We start from the raw sequence: 27,395 nt of genomic DNA, 5'->3' as shown, positions 1-27,395 counted from the left end.
ACAAGTATTCGCGTACCACCGATACACGTGGAGAGTGATATATTAGGTACACACTAATCACAAATTGTCTCCTCTCGCCTTTCTTTTTTATCTGAGCAGGATTTTTTTCGCTTACCGAAGAAATTATCTTGCAATTAAATTGACCGGATAGAGAAAACTATGGCACTCTTACCATGGTAAGAATCAGAATACGGGCTGCATGCACGTCACGGACGCATTTTCTAAAATCGACATTCCTCAGAGCTATAACCGTTTGACATTTTGCTCTCCTTGGCGGTCAAGTACTGTTCTTTATCTTTTTACAGCAAAAAACGTTAGAGACCACTGCGGCAACCGCATTGAGGGAATGCGAAACACTGACGCCACTTCCCCGTTAGTCGCCTCTCTTGCTTCATTCGGAGTCTCTTTTTCCATCGCGCGACCACCACCCCAACGCGCCACCGCTCTGCCATTGCGCCACCGCAATCTCTCTCATGACGTCACGCTGTTGCTAGATGCGCCATGACGTCACGGCGACAGTCATCACGGCAACCACGTCAAGACACATGCGACACTGAGTCACGCGATGTGACAACGTTGACGCCGTTTGGTATTGTTTCGGCATTTTGCCCTAATTAGCTTTTTATTATTTAATTAATGTTAAATAAGCACTTTTCATCTATTTCGAACCTTCATCCGGCTTGGTTGCGTATCTTCCCACAATATCGACGTCCACGACTTTTGACGTCCACTATATCGACGTACGAAACTATTTCAACATTTAATCAACTTTTTTCTAATTAAATAACTAATAAATCCCCAGCAACGAAATTCGACGCACAGCGACATTTTGTCATCCTCAATCACATGGGTCATTCTTCTTCTCCTAACTCTTCCTTGAATGATGCAAGGGCTGCGGACATGTTTTGCGTCCACTCTCTGCGGACACGTAACTGCAAACTTAGCCAAGTAATGCTTTCAGATTAAACACCGTTATAGGCAGCTCCGCCGCGATGGCTTTCGGTAGGCTGTGAACATGGGCGCACTGCACCCTTTGAACGCGTCTCAACCTTCGTCCTCCTCGGGTGTGGCATACGATCACCCGAGATTACGCAATCGCTCTCTCGATCACCTCTGCAGCCGGTGATGGAGCGTCGCAGCCACCGCCTACCGCTAAACGCAAACGGGTATATGTATCAGCCCCAACTGCCGCCGCTGAACAGCGTGTTTCCCCCTGAGTGCCATTTAGGGAGATGTGTATACAGGTTCGCGGCATCGTTCAGTACGGCTTCCGCGTACCAGTAAGGCAGGTTCACGGTGACGTCAGTCTGGCCTTTGCGGACAACTGAGGCAGGTTCACGGTGGCTTACGCGGACCAGTCCAGTCAGACAGGTTCACGGTGGCGCTCAGTGTGGCTTTGGCTGAAGTGAGACAGGTTCACGGTGGCGTTCAGTATGGCTTCCGCGGACCAGTCAGACACGTTCACGGTGGAGTTCAGTCTGGCCTCTGCGGACAAGTGAGGCAGGTTCACAGAGGCGTTCAGTATGGCTTACGCGGACCAGTCAGACAGGTTCAGGTGGAGTTCAGTGTGGCCTCTGCGGGCAAGTGAGGTAGGTTCACGGAGGCGTTCAGTATGGCTTACGCGGACCAGTCAAACAGGTTCACGGTGGAGTTCAGTCTGGCCTCTGCAGACAAGTGAGCCAGATTCACGGAGGCGTTCAGTACGGCTTACGCGGACCAATCAAACAGGTTCGCGGTGGAGTTCAGTCTGGTCTTTGCGGACAAGTGAGGCAGGTTCACGGTGGCGTTCAGTATGGCTGCCGCGGACCAGTCAGACAGTTTCACGGTGTAGTTTAGTCTGGCCTCTGCAGACGAGTGAGGCAGGTTCACGGAGGCGTTCAGTATGGCTTACGCGGACCAGTCAGACAGGTTCAGGGTGGAGTTCAGTCTAGGCCTCTGCGGACAAGTGAGGCAGGTTCACGGAGGGGTTCTTCCACGGACCTGTCAGACAGGTTCACGGTGGAGTACAGTCTGGCCTCTGCGTACAAGTGAGGCAGGTTCACAGAGGCGTTCAGTATGGCTTCCGAGGAGCAGTAAGACAGGTTCATGGTGGAGTTCAGTCTGGCCTCTGCGGACAAGTGAGGCAGGTTCACGGAGGCGTTCACTATGGCTTCCGCGGACCATTCAGACAGGTTCACGGTAGATTTCAGTCTGGCCTCTGCGGACAAGTGAGGCAGGTTCACGGAGGCGTTCAGTATGGCCTACGCGGACCAGTCAGACAGGTTCACGGAGGCGTTCAGTATGGCTTCCGCGGACCAGTCAGACCGGTTCACGGTGGAGTTAAGTCTAGCCTCTGCGGACAAGTGAGGTAGGTTCACGGAGGCGTTCAGTATGGCTTCCGCGGACCAGTCAGACCGGTTCACGGAGGCGTTCAGTATGGCTTCTGCGTACCAGTCAGACAGGTTCACGGTGGAACTCAGTCTGGCCTCTGGGGACAAGTGAGGCAGGTATCTAACGAAAACACACAACCTACAACACCCGGCACATATGTTATAATAAGGAAAAAATACGTACAATTAAACTACGGCACCCAGAAACTTAGCTACAGAATTTCCAGTTTTTTAAATGATCACCATCCTGCTGTAAGTATTATTCAGGAAAGTCAATCATTGAAAGCTTTCAAAAATAGCATCACTATGTATCTGTTGTCATTGCAGGTATGGCCACTCTTTTTGTATTTATTCTGTTTTTCTCACAGTATTTGCCCAACTGTTGCACAAAAATGTCCAATATGAAATAATTCGTTTCAATGTCTTGTGCTGAATGTCTTGTGCTCTCTACTGGGAGCAAGAAGAGAGCAGAATCTTTGTCAGGCATCCATTTGCCGTTTGGTCTGCGCCCTAGGCAACTGTACCACACGTTGCCTGAATAAACTCTTTGACTCTGACTTTTTGAAGGTTCACGGAGGCGTTCAGTATGGCTTGCGCGGACCATTCAGACAGGTTCACGGTGGAGTTCAGTCTGGTCTCTGCGGACAAGCGAGGCAGGTTCACGGATGCGTTCACTATGGCTTCCGCGGACCAGTCAGACTGGTTCACGGTGGCGTTCAGCATGGCTTCCGCGGACCAGTCAGTGGATGCCACGCACCAGTTGTGGATGCCACGCGTCCGCAAGCAGCGACGGGCGCCGAATGCGAACGTAGCGACCGCCATGCAAGCGTGTTAGAGTGTGTGGAATCTACGTCAGAGGAAGACGCCGTGTGCTCCCGAAGGCCCAGCCATAGGACGAACGAAATCGCGGATTCTTTTAGCGGACGGAGCGCCCATTGAGCCGACGTCACTCGCTCTGCAATTAATCCATGGACGGGGAATGCTTCGCAAACCAGAAACAGGGGCGCAGCTTTTCCATCCCAGTTTCTGGCGGCAGTCTGCTAACCACAATTCTTAAGTGTGCGCCTCAACTGCGAGCACCCTCTCTCCCAATAATAATGTCGATTACTGGTAGTTATTTGTTTATTTTCACGGAACACTCAAGATCCGCGGAATACAGAGGGGTGTGGAGAAATAATCAACAAAAGCAGATAAAAAGTGGCAAAACTACACAGTTAACAGTAAAGTGCTGGAAAATGAAAATAAATGTAACGCGTTCGAGATAGTACAATATTCCAAACGCAGAAGGAGTAATGCACCTGAAATATGAAATAAACTGCAAATGTAACGCAGAAACTGTACAATGAAAACACTAAATGAACATGACGAAGCAAAAACAACAGAATAACTCGTTGCGTTACATAAAATCAGTCTCATCAGAAACTGACGACAGACTACAAAATCAGGTATATAGGCCGAGGCTGCCGGAAGGTGGTTTCACTGTTTCGATGTGCAAGCCCGTTGTGCCAATGGCGGTGCGGGCTCGAAACTCAGTCTCGAAACTCTATGGACAAAGTAGCATATACAAGGAAAGTGAAAGTATGATAAAACAGCAAGTGTCCAACGTATAACAAGGGATGCTGCATGGCAATAGACATGGAGCGGTACTTAAAAGGAGAGTGTTTATTACCAGATTTATACACAGGAACAAGCTTACCTCTCTTGCTATCAGCGGTAGTTCGCCGTCGTCCAATGAGTGCTAATTTTTTTCAGTGGCTGTAAGGGATTAATACGTTTTTATTGATCAGGAATTTCTCAGGACTTCAATCAACACCAGCAGTGCAGGGCGCCTAAGGATGTCAATTATTTTAAGGTGATAGCCTTTGATGGCTCAAGCTCGCCTGCGTGCGTTACTATTTAGGTCACGTGACCTTAGGAGCACGTGACCTTGTGATGTCACGTGATATCTCTGCCACGCTCGCGCCAGATGCTCTTCTCCTCTGTCGTGAAATGAATTCAAGCGCGGCAAATTCAAATCAGTGCAATGAGTCGCAAACGGCTTTCGCCTTCCCGCAGTTGAGAGATATCTAAGTTCCTCCAACAAATTTTAGCTATGTGACCAGAATTGATGACTACAGGATGCATTAGAAGGTAGTGGGAATGAGCCAGTTCCAAGCAAATATGTCTTTTCAACGCTTTAAAAAAGCTCGAAAATACGCCATTAAAGGGGTTGTGAAAGGAAATGAAGCTGCCTGGTTGCAATTTTTATTGCTTCCATAAACATTGGACATACCGACTCCGAAATAGTACGGCGTAATATTGAGTCTGCATTTAGTAAAGCCCGTTTGAAATCGTAGCCTTTTTGCGTTCATAAAAGAACCATGCGACGCCGTCGGCCGGCATACGCATTACTCGACTGCGTCATCTAAAGACTTTTAGAAACGCAGACTTATCTTTGACAATCGTTTGCCCCAAAATAATAGATTTATGCTAAAGTTAGAAAGCCAAAAAAAGCTTGTCAATGATTTGCACACATAATTATACTCCGTTAAGCTACAGAATGTGGCCACAGATCGGTCACTGACCTGGCACCGGTTTCGGTTCTGCTTCTCCGTACCCGAGAGTCCATAGGCACTGCCTCGCTTACATGAACCAATCTGGGTGTTGATTCATGAACCCGACAGCGGGGGCTTGATTCAGGGAATCGAGTTGAGCAAGGTCAGCCCATCTGGACGACTCTCTGTTTGATACGAACGACTCAGCTGTCGTGGCGCACTGCGCGGTGCGGCTGCACGAGTATTGAAGCGCCCCCTGTTCCTCCCTGCAGGAAATGCTTTCTCCAGGCGTGAAGAACGATTGGGTATGATTTTCGCAGGGGGCTGCGAGCCAACCCACCCCTTGCGACGGAGATGAGGAGTCGAGTCCACGACCGCGGGTTCGGGAGGCTCACGGTCGGGGCAGGGAGAGGTTGTGCCGCGCGCTCTCGGCACGTTGTTGGGTGCACAACGCGCCGTTGCCAACCGCACAGCAACGACCGATAGCAGCTCCAACCGATGTCAACGACGGGTCGCACGCGACAATGGGCAGAATGCTCAGAGCGCCAGCGTCGTGGTGACGTCTAGGGGCGCGTTTCTCGGGGCCGGCCTGCCGTTTTGGATGCCGGCCGCCGACGTCGGAAAAATGCGCTAGTACTGTGTGTTCACGTTCATAACAAGCGCTGGGGTAGATTGTGAGAAATCATTTTTGAGGATCGCTGGCCAATTCCGTGTTGCTGCAAGTAGCGATAACTGTGATACAAGCAGATTTCATCCCATATATCCGCTTTGCTGGCTGGCCGCGGCTCGCCTGGCGTCTGCTAGCTCCGCTGCTGAAGGCGGTCGCGGAAATCGAGCATGTTTTTAATTTATTATGGTACAGGTTGACAGTCAGATGGGTGACGATCGAGAGTAGTACCTTTTACAGCGCTGACCACTTCCGAAGCTCCCCCAGCCGCGGCATCGACGCGAAACCAGCTAGGCCTATAGCGACGACCAGGGCACCCAGGGAACCTTGCAGTTCATCAATCGGCGCGCCCGCAGGCGGCGTCGTTGCCCAAAGCTCGGCTGCTGCCGTTGCTCGAATATAGCAGGCAGCCTTTCTGATAGGGTGGCTGCTTTGTCTTTTTCTAGTGCGAGCGTGAAATACACGGTGCCTGCAGGATGCCCGGCCAGCCGGGATCCCGTCCGTCGGCGTCGTAAAAAATGAGCTATAAAAGTTGCTCTTGACCTAATAATAAATTCTGGCATACAGAAATGTGCAAAATAGATCATTTTTGGGGATCGTCAAACCATACCGGTTTGCTGGTAGAAGTCACAACTGTGATACGAGCAAATTTCTTGCCACAACCGCCTCGCAGCTGACGCTGCCCCGCCGTCCATAGCTGCGCTACCGAGCGCGTCGCGGAAATCGAGCAAATTTTTTTGTTGTGAGATGACGCTGTTTACATGAGTAAAGCGATGCTAAGAGTAGGCATGACTTACGAAGCGGCGTCCGGTGCGGCTTCGATGTGAAATGCTATAGGCCTAGCGACGACCAGGGCAGCCACGTATAAGTAGAGCCATTTATGTTTTCTCTCTTCTATTCCTTCTTTTCTTCCCGCATCCTTTAATGGGCCAGCGACGGAGAAAGCGAGGGTGAAACGCACGCTCACGTTTCCCTCCTTACCCCCTCCGCTGCAGCAAACAAGGCTAACGAGCTCGGCAAACAGCGGGAGGACACAGACGCAACAAACGCACCGCCTCAAGCAATGAGGGGGCCTTTGCACATGCTCCTCCTCCTCCTCGTCGGGCGGCAAGAGGAGCTTCGCGCCAACGAGGATCGTTTCCCTGGCGGAGCGGGACGATGTGAGGAAGCGGAGCCCAACAAAGCTGCTCGCACGCAAAGCTAAGTCAGGCAGCAACACCACCCGCGCCGCCTGGCTGCAGCGCGCAAGCAGCCAAACCTGAGGCCCACGCGCCAGTCTGCGGTCAGTATTATGGCGACCCTGGACAGCGAGCACCGCTTGCGGCACTCTTTGCACAAACCATGAAGACTACGGTCCAGCAACATCGGTGCATTGAAAACATTGATCATCAAAACGAGAACGATACGTCCGCTGCAGCACAAAGCCATCTCCCGTACATTTCCAATCTGGGGAGAGCGGGGCAAAATGCAACGTTTAGTTCCCTAGCGCCCCCTAACTTTAAAGTTATGGGACACATTAATTTCACGAGGGTATATTCAGCTGGACTTTTCGTATTTGCTGAACGTGACGCCAGGACGGCAGGGAATAACTCGGTGGCATTTATTTTATAATACCTATTAATAAAAGAATATTAGCGGCGAGTTGCAAATTTGTGTTGCGTTTTTCCCCAGTCTCCCGTAACTTTGTGCCATCTTAAACCACGAAAACGTCCTAGTATCATCGCTCGTTTCCCTTCTCTTGTAATCTGCATGGTGCCCCTGTAAAATCCGCTTTGCATTACGAAACACGCGAGTTCGATCCCGGCCGCGGCGGTCGAACTTCAATGGAGGCGAAATTCTAGAGGCCCGTGTGCTGTGCGATGTCAGTGTACGTTAAAGAACCCCAGGTGGTCGAAATTTCCGGAGCCCTTCACCACGGCGTCCAGCATAGTTTGAGTCGCTTTGGGACGTTAAACCCCCACAAGCCATAACCTTTGCACTACATGCTCTGCGTGCGTCCATTTCTTCTTCTCGGTTTTGACTAGAATTTCACTCACTCGCACTTGTTATCTCACCTATTCCGCTTTCTTGCCGTCTCTTAACGTTGCTCCGATCCTTTGCATACCTCGCTGCGCTGACCTCCCTTTAATAAAAGTGAAATTAAATTCAGAGTTGCGAATGCTAACTGCATTTTGTTTTGCGCGCTGAAGCTGCACTGCTGATACTTCCGATGTAAGAACGGCAGGACCGAAGGGATTGAACAGTAAGAGAGTACGAACGGGACACTGTGCCTGATGCAACAGCAGAATGAAGCCAAGCAGCGACAACCTTTTTCCAGGCACGGTCTGCATTTGAATGAAACGAGAGGCGTAAGAAAGTGCAGGACGCACAATGGCATAAACCTTAAGCTGCTTTCGTGCTCTCCGATGGCTAACACAGAAAAGCAACGGGCTTTAAAACCTACGCTAGCCACACCAGGCTTGTTCACTTGGCCGCAGCAGATGTCTCTTTCATCTTCAAAATTGATGGCGCCACTCGTGAAGCCAAAATCCAGAGCGGACGAGATGCAACAACCTCAACAGCCGGCTACGGCTGGCGAGAAAACGGCGAGTAATTTTGTTTTCACTGCACACAAGCAATTTCGTGTTGTCGTTACGACGACGCGATGAAAAAGGCAAAACGAAAAAGCAAGTTGCAGAAGTAACCGCGATGAAGCTACTTTCTCTTCACTGTTTCTACTTTTTTTTTTCCCAGCGTCAACACCAGGGCCAGGAAAAAGAAACACATAGGGGAGGCAGCCAGGGGACCTAATCCAGGCGAGAAGAACCCGCTAAATTCGACAACGGCATTATGCGCCGCTCCTCCCTTCTCCGTTTCTTTCTCTCCGGAAACGAGGCATGAAGCGGCGCAGTTGGGAGAACGCCATGCCACAAAAAGCACGGAGAGAGCGCGCCGGTCGAAACGGATTAGGCTGCGGACCGCCGAAACAAACGCTCATTCATCGAGACGGCGGGATTAACGACTTGTATTTGTACCCTAGGATTTCCTCCCCCCCCCCCCCTCCCCACGCACTCAACTGCGCCCTCCGCCAAGCGTGCGTCTATACGATCGAAGAGCCAAGCAGCTCTGCCGAAGCACCGGTTCTTGTATGCTTCTGACTTGGCTTCAGCTTGTAGCGAGCTTGTTCCTTCATTGCACCCATTTCGTTCGTAGTCCAACCTTTCGCTTTGAGGTTAGTATTAATTCACTGACGTGTCTTACAGACCGCACCATAGACTCATTCAGCTAGGCATGCCACTGCTCGCTCTCCCTGTCCGTACATCGCTCGTTTGTTTCAGCGCAGACACTCGTCCCAAAATGCGGGAGGATACACTCCCCTAATTCAGTGGCTACAGCGTTCTGCTGCAGTACACGAGATAGCAGGTTCGATTTCAGGCAACGGTGCCCTTATATTGAACAAATCAGATAACGCCCGTATATTGTGACTTTGTCTACGTATTGTATATTGTGTCTACAGCAAAAATAATAATGATAAACAAAGGTGGTTCAAATTAGCCTGGAGGTCTTCGCTACGGTGTGCCCCGAATGTCACACGCGGTTTACTCAGGTGAATTCGCACGACTATTGTGAAGGAACAAAAGGAAGGAGACAATTACTTCACTGATATTAAGCAGCACCCGGGAAGTTATGAGAAAGTATGGCCATTACAGTCTCACCAACCACTGAACGCAAGACACGTACTTTTATTTATATTTTCTAGTAGACTGACTCCTATTCCGGCGTTGCCGCAATAATCGCTACATCAGCAAAGTCAAGCCTTATTTTGCAGAGTCTGTCCGGCAGCGCCTTCCTTACTGTGTGCCCGAACCGGGCGCATCTCCTCGGGCCGCGGTAAACGTATTCGTGATAGTCTGGTGAGCGCTCTTTCACCGCGGCGCACAAACCCAGACTCGGCCGCAGCAGCGTCTGTCCCACTACAGCGCCTCTTGTCGCCGACCCTCTTGAGGAAGCTGCACACAGTGCTCCGTCGGCCCTCTGCGCCGCCACACCTTCCGAGGCGAGATACGCGCCTCCTCGGCCGTTGGCTCTCTACCCCGACCCCGAAAGATCTGGCGTTGGGATAAAGAGCAAACGTTGCTTGAAGCCTTTGGCAGAGTTTATGACATCCAGTGAGCAGCGGGTAGTTGTTTCCGACAAAGAGGGCTACTTCGTTGTGTTACGCGAGCACTTATTCAAGAAAAAGGCCGATAGTGCTATGGAAGCAAATTGTAGACCTGTTAAAGTCAAAGTTACAGAGGTAAAGAAACACGCTTTGGAACTTTTGGCACGTTTAAACCTAGAGCATTTGCGCTCTGGTGTGAAAAAGGCTGAAGGCCTAAGGCTCGAAGTCTTCTTTTCGGCCAAAACTCATAAGGATGGCATACCATACCGTGCTATTGTCACTGAGCGGTCGACTTGGCAACATGTCGTTTCATGCTTACTGCTAAAGCACTTAAAAAGGTCTTACTTTAGCGGACCCAAATCAGACGCCGAATTCTTTGGCTGTTGCATAATCCGAAAGGAGCTTCTGCATTCAGTATTGATGTTAAGAACCGCTATACTCGCTGCCGCATGATATTGATGAAATTTGTTTGTGAGTGCATTACTGAGGGGAACGATGAACAACGATTTGTTAATGCTGGTCGTATTTCGGTTCCTTCGTTTTTAGAAGTGCTATCTTTTTATTTTGCTTCTACCTTTGCTGACTGTAATGGGCGTTTGTTTCTTCAAAAGACCGGCGTATGTTACGGATCCAAAGCAGCTCCCATCCTCAGTGATATCTTGCTATCTCGACTTGACTCCTGTATTAAAAAGAATCTGAGTGGCCTCTGAAAAAAATTTTCAGGTATGCCGATGATTATCTGGTGTTTGTTGGCACATATGAATTTACAAAGCGGGTGGTGGACGTTATCAAGATTTTTAAAGAATGAGAGGGTACTGGAGTTTAGCTTTGAAAGGCCTGCAAATGATTCCTCGCAATTTCTGGGCATCAAACTTCGTTTTATGCAGGGTCATGTGTGCTGGATGTGTTCTCCGAGGTCACTGAAACCACTCTTAAATTTTAAGCCAAGTCATTCAAAAATTGTGAAATGTGGCATTGCTGTCGCCTGCTTAGAATCCTCTTCAATTTGCTCAAGCCGAGCCTTCAGGCAATGAAAGATAGCTTCTGTGAGCAAGTGAATAGAGTAAGAGTGACTGGGTTTCCAGAGGATGTGTTGCCTCTAGCCTCTAGCAACGTGCTTAAAAATGTTAAAGATGTCAATAGGTCACTTTCTACGGGTTCAGAGGAGGAGAAGAAAAAGAAAAATGTTGCAGTTCTTCCAAATGTTTATAGGTTTTCGCATCAAGCAAAAAATGCGGGTAACAGTTATGGTGTTAATGTTGTCTTTCCTGCCCCCCAAAGAATTAGCAGCATTTGTGTGAATGTTGCCGCGCGCTCCAGCAGCGGCTTGAGTGATAAAGGGAAGCGGTGCACTATGAACCACGGGAACCGCTGTGTCAGATGAGCAAAAGGAGTGGTGTAGAACATTCCTTTCTCTTTTGGCCGGACCTACATTGGTCAAACGGGGCGCTGCCTTAATGTTCGCCTGCACGAGCATTTTTTGTCCTTGAAAAAGCCGCCTTCATCCAATCTTGCTCGAAATGCAGTGGTTGCAAGCCTTTGCTTGATCAAAACCACAATCTTCTTTGGGCACTCAAATCAACTAACTAGAGAGGTTTCAGAGGCCTATCACATCCGTTAGAATAAGCACACGTGTGTTGCTGACCCAATGGTGGTCCTGAATGAAAGAGTTTTCGTATCTTGACGCGCCTGCATGAATTCTTAACTTGGTGCGCCTGCGTGAAGGCTGTTTTGTTTGTGGTTTTTATCGTCCTTTTTTCTTTTTTTGTGTTTTTTGAATAAACGCCCAGTTGCGAGTAAAGCGCTTGTGTTGTTTGGTCTTCCTTGTCCGTTGTCCTTAGTGCGCTATTTTTTCCGTGATGTAAATGCGTAGTTTCGTACAGAAAACATGATATTCCCTGTTCTTAGTCATGAGCCGCAAGACTGGAGCAACTCCACAAGAGTTTCTATTTATTTGTTTTTCATTTTTTAATTTATTTCCAAGTTTATTTTACAGTCTTGATTAGTTCTTTACTATTTACAATTTCGTTTCTATTTCCTCTCTCTTGGGCACCGGTCACCTTTACTATCATTTCCAGCTGTGCTGCACACACTCGGGTGAGTCACTGGGTTGACGCGACGCCCCGAGGCACCTCTACTGTGTACACCAGGAAGTAAGGGCGCAAAGCCTGCGCTTCGGCTCTTTTTTCCACCCATCATCATTAGGCCTTTGGCCAGGCTGTATACACATGTCTGTGGTAAAGATTCTGGGTAAAGCTAGGTGTGGCGTGCTCCCTGGACATGATCGTCAGGGCCTTGCCTTACTCGAAGACCGGTGTCCCCCTTCCGACAATAGTTACAGCTCTTCCCGGAAACTGTCCGTCTGAAGCAATTCCTTCCTTCAAGCAAAGAAAGCACTTATCCGATCTAAAGCCCCTCCGTGACGTTTCCTGCCGACCAGGTTAAGTAGCGCCAACCTCTCTTCCCCACGGCGCTCACTCCTCACATAGGTTTCCGACTTCCGGTCTTGGGCGGAAGCGCCGCCATTTTTTTTCTCGGTTCACGGGGCGAGTCTGTGGCTGCGTTGCGTAGCTGCTGTTTTCATCCATCGCCGTATTGCTGTTTGGGAGGTATTTTTTAAAAGAGTGTCGGAAAAAGAAGCACAGCGGTTCGTGTTCACATGCGATGATTACACGGTGTAAAAAGCTTCGAAATTTCTGAGACAGGGGTCGGAGCCGCTGCTTGCTGATGCCGTGGTGCGCCTTCGCACCACGTTGACAACACCGGCGCATCGCAGACATGTATTCGGTTGATCAACGTCGCGGCAAAACGATATGCGCGACCGCGATTACACTGTGCGACGGATGACGACTTGACGGGGCCCGATGTCAGTGCGAGCACATACAAAATGGACGCCGACTTCCGACGCAAAACGGAAATCGGAACCTGAAAAACCATATGCGGATACGGAAAGAAGGCAGCGGCGCGCTTCACAGTTTGGCGTTACTTAAAAAAGCGCCAGCGACAATAGAGGGGCTTTAATCCCATCAAGAAAACGTGTTTTGACCAAGGCACCACCTGCTACGGACAATGAATTTATTGGAAACCCCACTGGAATGGAATGTGTGCCTTCCAGCGTTTTGTGCTGTGTGTTTGTGTTTTAGCATTTTGTTGCGAAAGCCACACTACGCCAGCCAGCGAGCCATTTCGGCTCGTCGCGCACTTCAGCCGTATGCCGTGGCCGACGAACGACCTTGAGCCGCCGCTGCTGCCGTCGTCGCTCGCTCCACCAGATGCGCTCCCAGGGCCGGATTAAGAAAAATCGGGGCCCTGGGCTAATGCGCATGCAGGCCCCCTTTCCCTATACTGACCCCCCCCCCCCCTGTCGCCTGCTACGCTACTGGAAATATGCCATGTTTCATTTTATTTCCACCAAATTAAAAAGAACGAAGTGCGATCAACGGGATTATTATTATTATTGTTATTATTACAAGGAAAACAACAAAACTTGCTTGAAACGCGTGCTGTTGTGAACACCAACACATACCAACACATACACCAACACACCATACTAGGTGTAACATTTTCTTCACACCTTACATAGGATTCGCATGTTGAGAAGATAATAAAAAACCTCTCGTTGGTAACAGGTGCAATTGCTCGTTGCCGCGCGTTCCTTCCTGGTAAAATAAAGCTACAAATATATAATGCATTATTTGTCTCGCAAATAAGCTATTGCTCATTAGTCTGGTCGACAACAACTAAGACCAACCTAGAAAAATTTACCTTCTGCAAAAGAAAGGTATACGTCACATTGCCAATCTTGATTACCTAAGCCACACACGGCAAGCTTTTGAAACATTCAGTGTGTTAAAAATTCAAAGTATGTATGAATTCCGAATATTGCTTTCATTTCATCTGTCGTCATCCTTTAGGTCTATGATAGAAGGCACTGCGCTACTGAAACCGAACGATCACACAGTTAATACTCGCAACACAGACACTTGGTTAGTTCCCCATTTTCGCACTGACTATAAGCTCCAAGCACTACAGCACAATCTTCCAGTAATTTTAAATAGATATAAAGACATAAATAACCCTACTAAGAAAGCATTGCGTGAATTATTTCTTCAAAAATAATTCCTGACGTATAATTCGCGCCCAAGTACAGCTGCTCCCTTGTATCTTATGTAAATATGTTTTCTGTATTTCCCTATTGTAATTTATTGATGATTTTGTGCTTTCTGGCTGTCCTGTTTTTTGTGAAAACTGTAACCTGACTATGTGTTCGTTTTTTTGTGTGTGTATGTAAATGTTCTCAACAAAGTCTGCTTCTATGCCTTGTAACGGCTGCCTGGGCCTCGTCAAGCTGTATACCTACAGCTTTTAGTCCAGGCAGCCGCCAGAATTTTCTGGAAAATAAATAGAATTGAATTGAATTGAATATGTTCACTTTGTGATTAATCTGCATTCTGTTTTCAGCAAAAGCTAGGCTTTATAAGGAAGCGTTTAGTGCACTCAAGACGAACAAGAACGTAGAAAAGACAACACAGCTCAGATGTCGATCCTTCTGAAGCTAGGCTTTGTTTGCATCACTAAGTTTAATCCCGTGCGGAGACGCATGGTTGTAGCCAAAACTTTCTGTATTAAAATTCAAGCATCAGACTGCAGGAATCATTATGCACGTTACGCTATAAATATGCAATAGATATATACAATATTTAATGCAATACAAACAACATAAAAATACACTAGAATACAGATGAAAATTACCAACTGTAATTACAAAACATTATTTGAAAATATTTTCGTTAAAGGTAAGACAAGCAAGGACGACACCAAATAAACGTGGCACTATCAAAAACAACGAAAGTACAGTTCTTTATACGCACGATAAATATCACAAGAAGAACAAACAAGAGACGAACAACGAATATTTGCATATCTTGAATTACACTGCTCAGCGTTTCATTCGTAACGTGGAGGCTGGGAGGCGACAAAGCGAACTTATTGGAACTATTCATGTATAGCGCAAACAGTCCTCGTTTAACATGGCATCTTTCGCGCCTTCGCTTTGGCGAAATCAGATATAGTCTGTCCGAAGGATAGATCGCGGAGGAGGTCACTTTCAATGGACATGATAGCAGGAGAGTTCACCTTGTCGTCAAGGAGGCTCGAACGAATGCGTTTTTTTTTTATCAACGACAGCTTAGAAAACGATCGTTCGGTCTCACAGTTTGCCACTGGTATGCTTAAGTACATTCGCAAAGCAATAGGACGGTTCGGAAACACATCAATAAGCTTTCTTTCGTGCAGCAACTTCATTATTCCCAGGACACTCGTGTCCTGGCACACACAGTTGTGCAGAAAGTTCGCAAACTGAACGATTTCAGCGGAAAATGTTGGCTCCAAATCATTTTTGTAGGTTTTCACCAACTTCTCAGCCTGCTGTGCCAGACAAGCCTCGCTCCCAACTTCTGTCAGCAATTTTAAGAATCCGAACCTTTCGCAGAGTTCAGTGAAGGCAGCCTTTCGCACTCGCAAAGCAGAGCTGTCAAGTACAACATTGTAGGTCTCTGCGATAAACTTTTTTCTACCTTGTAGCGCACTATCGCTTTTTCCGTCCGGGTGTTTACTCAAAACGATGCGTTTGCCCTGATCCTGATAGCATTGATTGGTACTTAGCGTGCGTGCTCTCTCTTCGAACGTATCAAAGACGTCGCAAAGAATTAACAAAGCCTTCTAGAGAGCTCAGCAGGTCTACAGCAGCTGAAATGTCTAGGCCTGGTTTCTGAAGTGCTACGCTCGTTTTGTCAAAGCGCTCCAAGATTTCACTCCAGAAAATCGCCATGAATGCAGTCTCTAGTTTTGTCATTTTCTTCAAGAGCGAGTGCGCTTCGTTCCTAGTGTCACCGTTTTCTTCCTCGTTCTTTGATATAGCTTCAAGGCAACACAAATGCATTGAAATTTTTACAGATCGGCCTTACATGATTCAACGTGTCTTGACCACCTGGTCTCAGAGAGACTTTTCAAAACAAGCTGCTGGCCAGTTTTGCCAATGCTGTCCAAAGGATACCTCCATCACTTAGGTGAGGCAGCAAAGAACACATACAGTCTCTGAATTACAGTGAAAATTTTGACTGCCTCAAGGCAACTGCCAACTCTACACGCGCCAACAAAGTTCAGTGAATGACCAGCACAAGGGACGTAGACTGCCAATTCGTTCAGGTGTTTTATTTGAGCTTGCAGTCCTTTGTATTTTCCTGACATATTACAGGCATTATCATAAGCTTGGCCCCTACAATTATCAATTGAGATGCCATTGGTCGTCAAGAGGGACATCACGGTATCGCAAAGATACAAGCCGGTATGCAATTCGATTGGAACAAATCCAAGAAAGCGTTCTTACACTTTCCCATTTAAATGGTTCGGTTTGGTTTATGGGTGTTTAACGTACCAAAGCGACTCATGCAGGCTATGAGAGACGCCGTAGTGAAGAGCTCCGGAAATTTCGACCACCTGGGATTCTTTAACGTGCACTGACATCGCACAGTACACGGGCCTCTAGAATTTCGCCTCCATCGAAATTCCACCGCCGCGGCCGGGATCGAACCCGCGTCTTTCGGGTCAGCAGCCGAGCGTCATAACCACTGCGCCACCGCGGCGGCTTTTTTCCCATTTAAATAGTATCGTAAAACAACTGACAGCTGATCAACGTGAGTAAGGTCTGGAGTCAAATCAACAATTAAAGAGAAGTTTTTTGCGCGTTTCACTTCGTCAACGAGACGTTCCTTGACAGCCTTTGTCATATGCTCGATAAATTCATCACAAATGGTTTTTGACAGATACGATAGGTGACCTTTTCCTTCGTTCCTGTAGCGTTTGATGTGCTCCCCTAGAAAGGGATCAAACTTGGCAATGGCCTCAAGCACTCCCATATAATTGCCATTTCTTGGTGAACCAAAAATCTCCTCACTGCCCCTAAACGCTAGGTTGCGCTCAGCTAGAAGCTTAACTACGGCTACGCTCTTCAACACCTCTGTCCAGTAAGCGGTCTCAGGGGCAAGATGCTTAACCATCTCCTTGTCAGTTGTGCTGCTCGAGTTAGGGCGGGCGAGGCATGCTGCCGCGTAGTTCCGGTGCTCGACGCTATTTTCATGTGCGTAAACCATTCTTCTGCTCTTTTCCAATCAGAAAAGCCGTGCGTGGTGAAAGCAGTGGGGTTGCTAGAAATAGAAAATAGTTTGCACATGAAACAGTAAACGGAACCTTTGGACTACGAGTACATTAACCAGTGTCGCTCGTACGCCTCCCCATTTACAGCATTTCGCACGAAAAGATGAGGCGACATATAGCTTTTCTGAGTTTTGTATTGCCTTTCGGAAGATAGAAAATTTTCTGCCCGATTTTGAAAATACAATGGCCCTTTCTCAAGGCATACACTCCGAAAGCTGTCAGTAATAACGTCCGGCCACTTAGCAGGGTTACTTCGGAGAATCTCGCAACGTACCTCTTGCTGCGGGTTGTCTGCACTTCTTTGTTACCGCAACGAGAAGCCGTCTCATTCGTTCTCTCGAGGCACACTTTGTGGGTGGGAACATGATTATTTGAAGCCAAACAGGAAACAAGTGAGTCGGTTCTTGGAGTGTTGCTTCCTGGCGCTCGTCAGTAGAAGGAGGCTCATCAGAGAGGTTTCGCACCTGTTGATCAGCAGTAGTAGAAATCGGGCGTGGCGGACCGGACACCTGGAGCTCTGTGGCAGGGGCCCGGCCAATTAGCATAAACGTTGCTGACTAAGGAACAGTACAGGGCTCGGTTAGCGTTGGTTGCTCAGAAATATGGACGACCGAGGTTTGCACCGTTTTCACAGGATCCAGACAACCAAGATGAGTCAAACCTTGCTTCTTGCCAGGAAACCGTGGTGATGGTGTTGGCAAGCCCTCCACAGAAGCACAGTCGGTACTACTGGGAGTTTGACACGGACTCTGGGTAGAGCGATCATACTGCTCCGCGGAAGCTGCATTCAGTAGGTACTTTGTCATCTTTGGTAGCTTCTTTTCACGCTCTTCTCTTTCTAACTTCGCCTTTTGTTTAGACGCACCACTTTGATGCTTCCGACCGAGCATTTTCGCATGAATGGATGCTAATTGTTCACCGCCCGGGCACTTCGTCAGTCCGACGCGACCGCAGGTGCCCAACGGTGGCCGTCCCGATGACTGGCCCACGCTGCCTGGATGGTCCGTGGCTGGCCGAGAGTGGTGCGTCCCCCGGGAGCTCCTCAGCGGGCGGCTTATGCAAGCTTAACCGGCCCGCGACCAACTTCCTTTCATAGACACGCGCCGCGTCTGTCTATTACTAGCGCCAAAGCAGGCGTTCCCATACGCATAGAGTCCCTTGTACAAACTCCCTCCTTCTCCCGTTCCGGTCTCGTCTTCCTATTAGCTAGGAGCAATCGTCTGTTCTTGGAGGTTCTCGATTTTTCTTTCGCCCCGTCGACGCCGAGCGCGAGAACGAAGGGGAGAGGGCGACTCCTAGCGTGGGCGAAGTTACGCGCCCTCCGTCGCCTCTGAGTCATCTTTTTCTACTTCTTTCTGGAAAGTTCGGCAGCCAGTCTGACCTACTTTTTCCGTCGAGCGCGCGCGAGGGTGTGCAGCCACACTAGGCAGGAATGGGCCCTGGAGACAGGCCTTTGTGTCCAGCTCTCCAACTTCCCCCTTCACTCTTCCACAACCCTAGCCCGAACAGTGAACGTTCCATGCCCCATGGCACGTGGACAAAAGCACGTGTGACGTCTTCTTTCCTTTCCTGCCTAGACTCTGCCATCAGACTCATCATCATCTGCTATAGGACTCATCCTCCCCCGCCAAAATTACCATCACGGTAAAGAAAAGTCGAATGGGAGGCTCTGTTGGGTACTGCAGCACATCCTTTTTATGAGGACAGCGGCGGAACTATTTGAGAGGTGGAGGGTGGCGTGGTGGTGACGAGGGGCAAGGAAGATTTAGGTCCTCATGCCACATTACATGTTTTAGGTGTTTCCCCCGTGCCCCTCCTCTCCAGACAGCACTGGACAGACAAACTGACAGGAAACCAAGCACGAAAACTCTTCCAAGCAAACGCACCTCACTTCGTAAGAAAGAGGGCCCCGCCGGGGTTTCCTGTTTTTGCAGCTCGACAAGCTCTCTCCAAATGATCAGTATAAACGCATGCTGTTACATTAGGCAGGGGGCCCCGTCTGCTCGTTCTGGTTTTCTCGCTTCATACATGTCGATCGAAGCTCCGTTGCCCATGGTTCCATATACTAAGCAGGTTAGTATAAATGGGTCCCCTTCTCCTACTATCCGAAGTGAGGCCCTGGGCTGCAGCACCCTTAGCCCCCCCCCCCCCCCTTAATCCAGCGCTGTGTACTCCGCTGGAGTAGATGGAGAGGAGGCGTTCGTTTCTTTTTTCCGCCTAACGAGACGTGCGCTGTTATGTTTGTTTTTAATTATGGCGTCATCGTTTAGTTGTCACTAATCTTGAGGTGGCACTACCTCCGCACCTCCAGCCGCCGTGCCCCTAAGCATGCTGCACTACCCGCGTCACCTTGGAACTGCGCCGCGAGGGAAGGAACGACGGAATAAGACAGAGTTGAAGGGAGGAAGGAAGGAAGGAAGGAAGGAAGGAAGGAAGGAAGGAAGGAAGGAAGGAAGGAAGGAAGGAAGGAAGGAAGGAAGGAAGGAAGGAAGGAAGGGAGGGAGGGAGGGAGGGAGGGAGGAAGGAAGGAAGAAAGGAAGGGAGCGAGGGAGGGAGGAAGGAAGGAAGGAAGACGTGTGCGGGAAAGCGAATACTCTTGGACACGCACAAGGAGGGGAGGAATGGGAGACCCTGCAACTGCGTCGTGTCGTCGCCGTCTGCAGCCGCGCTCCTTCCATGACCAACGGCAGGCCGCGACCATCATCGTCGGCCGGCAGGAACATCTGCCGCCTTCGCGCCGCTGGATTCAATTTCCGGCCGGCGTCTCCTGGCGCTCTTCTTTGTTACCACCCTCCCTTCCACTTTCGAACAGAAAGGACACAACGTGCGGCAGCGAAAAGCGCCCGCTGCCGCACCCTCCGCTACATTCGAACGTGCACACACGAGAGCAGGACCCGCGGCAGTCTGTCCACCTGGCTTCGTTGCTCTGTGCGCTCGCTGGTTTTGCTGCTTTTGCAGCAGAGCAAGCAGACGAGCGAAGAGAGAGCGTCACCTGTTTCGACTCACACGTTGACCACCGCGGACGGCCACAGACTGCACGCTTTATGGGGTTTAACGTCCCAAAGTGACTCTTAGAGGAACGCCGTAGTGGAGGGTCTGGATAATTCGACCACCTGGGGCTCTTGAACGTGCACTGACATCGCACAGCACACGGGCGCCTTTAGCGTTTCGCCTCCATCGAAATACGACCGCCGCGGCCGGGATCGAACTCGCGCCTACGCCACTATGGCGGCTGGATATGCATGCATCTGCACACGAATGCATCCACGCAAGCAAACGTGCGCACACTAACAACGATCTCAAGAAACACCGAGCAGAAGTTCGTGCGGTCGAAGCCCACATGCAGCAGCACTGTTCTCGATGCACGCTCTCCCCATCGCGCAGCTTGCCTCGTTGTTTCCCACTGACGGTGGTTTTGCTGCGTGGCTTTTGTGCTGGAGAATGCATTTCGAACAAGAAAGCCTCCCGGAAATTTTAACGCGTGTTATCCGGTGTCCAAAAAACAATTGTTCGCAAGGGTAGACGCGAAGCACATTGACAGAGTAACGCAACGCTTTTTCTTTTTTCTAGAAACAGACTAGCGTTAATGCTTTCCAGCGTGGTGGTGGCCCGCATCAAAGTACCGTAGCTAATATGCGATGAGAACAAAGCGTCGTAGAATTGTAATTTTCTCTAAACCTCGCGAAAAATCACGGAATTCGGATATGGGCCCCTGATTATTTCCGTCGTCTTTGTCGCCACCTTTAAAGGAACCACGAAACGATATTTACTGGGGTTAGAAAAAGCCTAGGAGCTATAGGTATACCATCAGTAATCACCGCACCGCAGAATGTTTTAACTAGCTTTATGAACAGCGATCATATTGGCGATTCATAATGATGCTTTTCATCGCCTTCTCAAATCCGACGCGCCGACGGGCGAGAGAAAAAAAAGATGGTTGATCTGCGTAGTTAGGCAAAATGCGAATTAGGTGCGCTAGCAGTTCGGTTATCACTTCGGTTCCGGTGCTGGGATCCAGTGTTCACGGATGGCAGCTGTTCACAGAGCGATAATGGGTTAATGTCCATATATGCGGAATTGGTCATTATCTCCATTCATCTACACCTGGGATTCTTCCTACCACTCCTGGGGCAGTGGTGCAGCGGTAAAGGGATGCGTCACTGCCCTTCTATGGCAGGTGCTGCCATCGCTGGGACTTGGTTGCTTGGGTTGGGTTGCGATCAAGCTTGCTCTTCCAGAGCTGCCTGTCACAATTAGATAAGCTGCCATGTGACGCAGTGGGCATTTTGATAGGTATATATATACCTGGCCAGGTTGCCCACCACATGGTGGGCAGGTGAGCAGCCTGTCACAAAAGAGGCTTCAGACAAACACACAGCGACTAAATGCGAGGAATGGCCACTATAAGTGCTAGCACACTAAAAAAAAGCACTAAGAAAAACTGGTTGGGACTGGACCCCCCACACACCATCTAGCCCCATCTCGCACAAGCCCCCTGGGGACGCTTGACGAGAAGGCCCACTTATATTGCCCACTGGCGTCATCGGGATAGAGGCGGATATACAAGGCTCCCATTCTTGCGGCCGGGGTTTGATTACCTGGCAGCGCATAGATTTTATTTTATTTCATTCTGTTCTTTTATTTAGCCAACTGAGACGGCCGTTCATAGTCGCTTCTGGGCCCCCAGTGAAAAAAATTAGCAGACGGTTCAGCATCGCTAGTGCAGTGTCACTAGTTACGATGGGCACCTAGAAGGGTTCTGAAGCACCTATCGAGGAAAGCACACAAACTCGCTCAATCACTGCATTCTGTTGTCATCAACACCTGAGTCAGTAATTCACTTCTACACGCAGCAGAGAACCCGCAATCACGCGCGAAAGTTGGCGAGCCCTTCCAAGAGACGTTTTCGTGCTCGCACCCTCCTCCGTCGCTCTCATATGCGTGTACAAGTTGAAAGATGGCTATTGGCTAGATTCTTTCAGACGTCAGGCAGCCACCATGGCAGCGGCCAGTAAGCCGCGTTGCTCCGGGTGGTCAGGAAGCTCTCCCCCGGAGGTGGGGCCGGCGGAGGAGCGTCGACTTTCCAGCGTACAAAAAGTCACGAGAGGAGAGGGAAATGCGCGAAGATGCTGAAATTCAGACTCTGACAACAGATAACTCGGCTTGTACAAAGCAAATTAAAAATATCCTTGCTGGACAATATTCGTGAAGCGCTGTGCTTTAACATCTCCGGCATACCGCAACTTTATTAGAGCCCCTTTCAGTCTCTTTAAGGTCCTTACGTGCTGTGAATGCCAAAATATTTATTGACCTAAAAGGCCTTTACACTAAAGGTCTAAACCCAAAGCCCTTTGACCTTAATGTCTTCAGCCGGAAGGCATTTATCATGAAGGACTTCACCCTAAAGGCCCTTGGCCTAAAGGCATTTACCGCAAAGTTCTTTTGCCTAAAAGCCTTTACCATGATGGAATGTTGCCTTCAAACCTTCACCCAGGGGACGGTATGCCAGGTGTACACACCTGGCAGGTTAGCCACAACCCGGTCGGCAGGTGGGTTGCTTGCCACGAAGCAGGCTTCAGGGACGCATGTACTTACGTACGTACAGGTGCAGCCAGAATACCACGGAGCACGCTTCGGTGTTTGCAATTTTCTGACGCGTTCATTAGCGAAGGTGTCACAAGAGTGACAAGAGTTTAATCGGCGAGGCGTGCTAATACGCCCGGGACTGTATACCCGAAATCGGGAAATGCGCCGAATGTTGCTACCGCACCTTCCAAACTGGATAAACAGGGGACACCTTAATTCGCCTCCGAGCCACTTAGCACGAAATTCCCACGGTGCGCCTCAACTGCCGCCGCGCTGCGGCAGCTTCCCTGGCGTCGTCCATTTTGCGTGAATGGGCTGGAGGAGCCATACCACACTTTCTTTAGTCATCAGCTTTTTCTTTGCGAATTTATTGACTACTAGTGGTTCGTCGTCCCGGCTACACTGCTCACGCACTGATCGTTCCTGCACCAACCCGCTGAGCAATCCGACATGACGAACGGCACTGTCTTCTACTGGATGCACTGCCCTTGAGATGGCCGTCAATTACGCCATTGGCAGACGGCTCTCGAGAAAACCGTAAAGGCCTCTCGTATGTTATCTACCCAAGGAGGAGAAGATGTAACCAAAAAGCCCCCCCCCCCCCCCCCCAAAAAAAAAGAAGTTTATATGACCGAAATCGCGCACCACTAAACGAACCAGATTCGAAACCACCACGCGGAAGAGGTTTCCCTGACGGCGCCGCGCGTGCACAGGAGCCGCGCGAGCAGCGGCAGCAGAGCGTCGCAATGTGATGCGTGAGCAAAAATGTCCCGTGCTAGATGCAGTATCTGAAATTGGAAGTCATTGCAACGTTCTGGCAAATAAACAGAACAGATTTGAATTGAACTCAGTGGTCGCAAGGTTAGGCTTCTGGGCCGGAGGACATCCGTTCGAATCTCCGGGCGCGGCTTACTCTTCGCGGTGCAGGCGAAATCCAGAATTCGCCCGGGTGCTGCGTGATGCCTATGCGCGTAAAAAAAAAAGAAGAAAAATGCTGGAGGTTTAGCATTGCTAACCGCGAAGCATTGTGGGAAAACAGGTTTTTGCAAATGAACACCAAAGCCACGTCCCACAAAACTCGATTGAAAGCGTGTTTCCTTTCCTTTCGTGTCTTGCGCACAGTTGGAAGTTGAAGAAGAAGGCGTGCAATGCACATCGCCAGAGGTGTTGCGGTTTTACACTAGGCGTGACAGCTGCGGCGATAGCACAATGTTCTCGTGCAGTGACCAGCGAAGCGGATCTATTCGCGCCGCTGTGGATTCGAAACCAAGTCGCGGCAACAATTATTTTAAGGCGAAAGCCTTTAAAATTACAGTGAGGAGAACTCTATTAATTTTTTTGTTAGCAAAATCTGACAGTTCGGCATTTCATGGCTTTGTTGCCGCTTGTACGGGAGCGAAAGATGCATTTATTTCAAAGAAATTTGGATTCGAAGTTGAAAAAGCTTTTCCCGCCCTCGCATTCAAACTCGGCGCACTATTATGACGTCACGGCGACTCTTATGACGTCACAGGACGGAGTGACGTGAAACATGACGTAAACGCAGACTCCATGATTTCTGGAAGATAGCGGTGCGGTCTAGCAGCAGCAGAAACGAAAGCTACCCCGGCCGCTCGTTGAAGGCATCTATCGGGGGTCGCTACCGTCGCTTCGTTTACGTTTGCACCGGCGTCTTACGATGGATCCCGTTCCTGAACCCGTCAGCGAAGTTCACGCAAAAACTCCGGCCTGCATTTCAGCGACCTCAAGCCCCACAGAGCGTGCGATGCTTTTGAGGGAGCACGTCTAGGCAAGGCCGGTCTCGAGGGGAGCGCGCGCTCGCGTCAAGACCGGCCCTAGTCTAGGTTAGGCGCCGGCGGGTCGTTTCCCCCTTCCCCAGTGAGCAGCCGTTGCTAATCAAATATATTAACCCCAGTGCGGGGAGTCGCGAGGGGCGAGGACACGGTCGGCACGTCGCGCCCATCGGAGGCTGGCCGAGGCTTTTGGGGTAAATGGATTGTGATTCCTTGAAAGGCGCTGTTGCACGGTGCAGCAGGCGGCGTCAAGGAGGTTTCTCACGGTTGCAAGGGCCAGGCTGTTTATTTTTTTTCCACAAAAGACGGATGGGTGCTGTGGGGACCTGCTCTGCAGCCCCCTGTTTGCTTTCCCGCGAGGCACCATGCAGCAGCAGTCTCACCCCGAGGATGAACGCATTCCTTTTCCAGTTACATTAACTGGCAAGGGAGAGCGCCAGCGTCGCGGCGCGGGAGACTGCTGAAGCCCGCGCGCGGGAGATGGGGCTCTTCGGCTGGGATCGTCGGCCCGAGCGGACGTGTCGCTCGCGGCTCCGCACTTCGCCGACGGGGCGAGGAAGCAACGGGGAGACCCGCTCCCGTATATCGTCCCGACCGGCCTTCAGAGTATATATCCCTTGCCCTAGCGCGGGCGAACATTCGTTCGGAACCTTGCTGGTGAGTCGGATGACCTTGATTCATTAGCGTACCTTGTTGCTAGCTTGCGGTATTGTTGCTGTAGCAATAAATGCCTGTTTGTGTCAGCCAATGTGTCGTTCCTTTGTTCCCTCAGAGCAAGGCCCGCCGTGGTCGGCGTGCGCTCGGTAGCGTACGCGATCACGGGGTGGGGTCCGGGAGGCTTTGAACCGTGTCAGCCGCGATTGAGTGGGGAGAACGTACTTATCTCCCCATTCAGCCCCACAGTGCTCAAGGGCGCTCGCGTTTAAAGTTGGCGGCTTGAAAGTAAAGCCGATGCACGACGCTTCAACGGGTTCCGCGTGTTTCCGGAGGTACGGGGACCACTGGATCGGCTTCTCTCGCCCACCTGCATGTATTTTCAGATGTGTACTGTGAATGGATTAAATTAGCCGAGAGCTCGAAGAGAACAGCTCCACCCAACTGCCGAAGCTATTGAATGGAGCCGCAAACAAACGAGTTGGGGGAGAGTGGAGTCACGGTCTCTGCAGGTTCCAAATCTCTTTTAAAGCGACAGCTTTACAGGCCGCGAACTTGCGATTTCGCCGTGGCGGTGCTCCGAGGAGGCACATGAGGTCACAGCGCGTGCCTCGCCGCGGAGTCGAGCCGGTCTGGCCAGGCCGCCGGCGGCTGGCGCACTCGGCGCGAAATAGAGACGTGCTCCAAGTCTCCGCCAGTGCGGTCACAGTGCGCCGAAGCCACCGAACGTGTCAGCGGTCAAGCGCAGTTGGAGTATAGAGGGTCTCGCTTTGGCCAACGTGACGTCGCCGTGCAGTGCGCGCGTGCGCGCTACGCCGGAGTATAAACGCGCCTTATACTACGACGTCCTCGGCGCGCGGGCGAGCGTCGGTGGCGGTCGGCCAGGTCAAGTCAGCAACGCCGCGCCAGGCGCAAATTTAGCCTGCCTACAGTCCGACTGCTCCGACGCGACGCAGCCGCTGCGTCTGGAGAAGCGCATGCGCAGAACGTCCGACACGCCCTCTGTCGTGGATTCGCAAAACAGCGCGGCCCATCCTCCAGGCCGGCCGTGCCTCAACGAAAGGAGGAACCGGTCCGGTCGGCCGGCGCGGCCCGCGCAAAAAGCAGCCTGCTGCATTCGGCGCCGGGAGCCGTCGGAACGCACTGGAAACCGTCGAAAACGCCGGCGGTCAGGCGCCGCTGGAGTGTAGATGGTCGCGTTTTTCCGACGTGACGTCGCCGTGCCGCGCGCGCACACGCGCGCGCGTTACATCGCAGTATAACCGCGCATTCAACAGAGCTTGCGCTAAACCGCTAACCAACGTATTCTCTGGTGGCGGCTATAGGAGCCACTGATACCCCCCGCACACTCACTGAAAAAAAAAAAAAATCTGCGCCGAGGGTTGGAACTGAACCAGGGCCTTCGGCGTTTGAGGCAGAGACGCTACCATTCCGCCACGGCGGCTCAAGCATCGACCGTGAATAAATGCACATCTAGTAAATGCACTCTTCCGATGCAGAAGTCTCCGCGCTTTCGCATATCCTGGACTAACAGAGCTAGGCCATCAACTTTTTTTTCTTAACTGCCTTGTATCTTGTCTCCCTTCCCTAATAAGCTATTTCCGTTAAGTAGTTCGCTGTTGACTTGCACAGCCGGGAACGTTTCGCCGGGCAAGCGTACGAAGACACAAGTGCTCTTTATACTGCTGACTGCTTTGTACGATCACCGACCATCGTGCCATCATAGTTTTTCATCGACCGTGGCGATCATCTGACCAGCCTTAACAGGCTCCTTCAAAGGTTAACTAGCACTTGAAGCGGCACTTGCAGTTCCTCTACTGTTCGTCGCTTGTAAATCGAGGCGCGTTAAAAACAAAACTACGGGGCACGCAAAGCTCATAGACGCGAAGCGCCATAACAAACTGAAACTCTCCTGGCCGCCTGTGGCGCCATCAAGCATCGGTTTTCTTTGCTTCCAACATTCAGGTTGTCTTTCGTCTCTCTTCCCTGTGTGATAAAAGTGCACTCTCGGTTTCAAAACAAAACTTACTTCCATACTGAACCGCGTAACCTTCTTTTGTCAGCCTCAGAGATTAGTGGATTCCATGTAGGAAGGAAAATTCCTCCAAGGTGGCGTCTCTTGTCCTATGACGTAATCACGCTTGTACTTGCGAGATTGGCCTCTTGCGGCGATACCTGCATTTTGGTTCTTGCAATTTTCTACCTTACAAGAGCTTTGTTTTCAGTAAGAGTGTTGTTTTTGTGATCAGGAGCTGGTATTCTAACGATGCAAGCCAACTTCAATTTCTCCTCAGTGTCCCCTTAATGGCTCATGCTCCGTCTGTCCTTCCGTCCGTTACGCTCTGACATGAAATGACTTCAGTGAAACGTTCTTGCTTTGAGCATGACTTCCATTCTCCTATGAAGGGTTTCGTGTAGCTTACTATTTACTTCAGT

At 50.2% G+C, this 27,395-nt stretch overlaps 1 protein-coding gene across 6 annotated transcripts in view; it reads right to left on the bottom strand.

The window, feature by feature from the left end:
* The window catches only part of sog (chordin short gastrulation), a 362,751-nt gene that overhangs the window by 219,563 nt on the left and 115,793 nt on the right, over positions 1-27,395 (bottom strand). The window lies entirely within an intron of this gene.

This window comes from Amblyomma americanum, chromosome 2 (assembly GCF_052857255.1).
Source record: "Amblyomma americanum isolate KBUSLIRL-KWMA chromosome 2, ASM5285725v1, whole genome shotgun sequence".
NCBI lineage: Eukaryota > Metazoa > Arthropoda > Arachnida > Ixodida > Ixodidae > Amblyomma > Amblyomma americanum.
Note: the sequence above shows the minus strand (reverse complement) of the source record. Positions and strands in the feature narration are given on the sequence as shown.